We start from the raw sequence: 423 nt of genomic DNA on the forward strand, positions 1-423 counted from the left end.
CGCGAAAGTTTTGGTTGATTAGACTTTTTTTTATATCCCCCCTGCAATTTTTTCCATTAATTGAAATGTCTTTAGATAGCCTACACATTAACATGAATTCAACACACTGTAGTAAACAGATAAATGGAGGCAGAAGATGTCTTTCAGTCATCAATGCACACATGGCACTATAGGACCAGTTTGATATAACACAATTTTATACAATATATATAATTAGGGGGTCCCCGCTCCATCTCGCCATCAGTTTGGGGGTCCTTGGCCTGAAAAACGTTGAAGACCCCTGGTCTATGGTATTAGTTCAAAAGTAGTTTGTTAGCGCTAGGCAACATTACGCATGCCCAAAGAAGCATCTAACTTTTTATTTTTTTAATTTATTTTAATCCACAGTTTGACGTTAACGATACATATAATACCTTATTTATA

Source organism: Etheostoma spectabile, chromosome 3 (genome assembly GCF_008692095.1).
Source record: "Etheostoma spectabile isolate EspeVRDwgs_2016 chromosome 3, UIUC_Espe_1.0, whole genome shotgun sequence".
Lineage (NCBI taxonomy): Eukaryota > Metazoa > Chordata > Actinopteri > Perciformes > Percidae > Etheostoma > Etheostoma spectabile.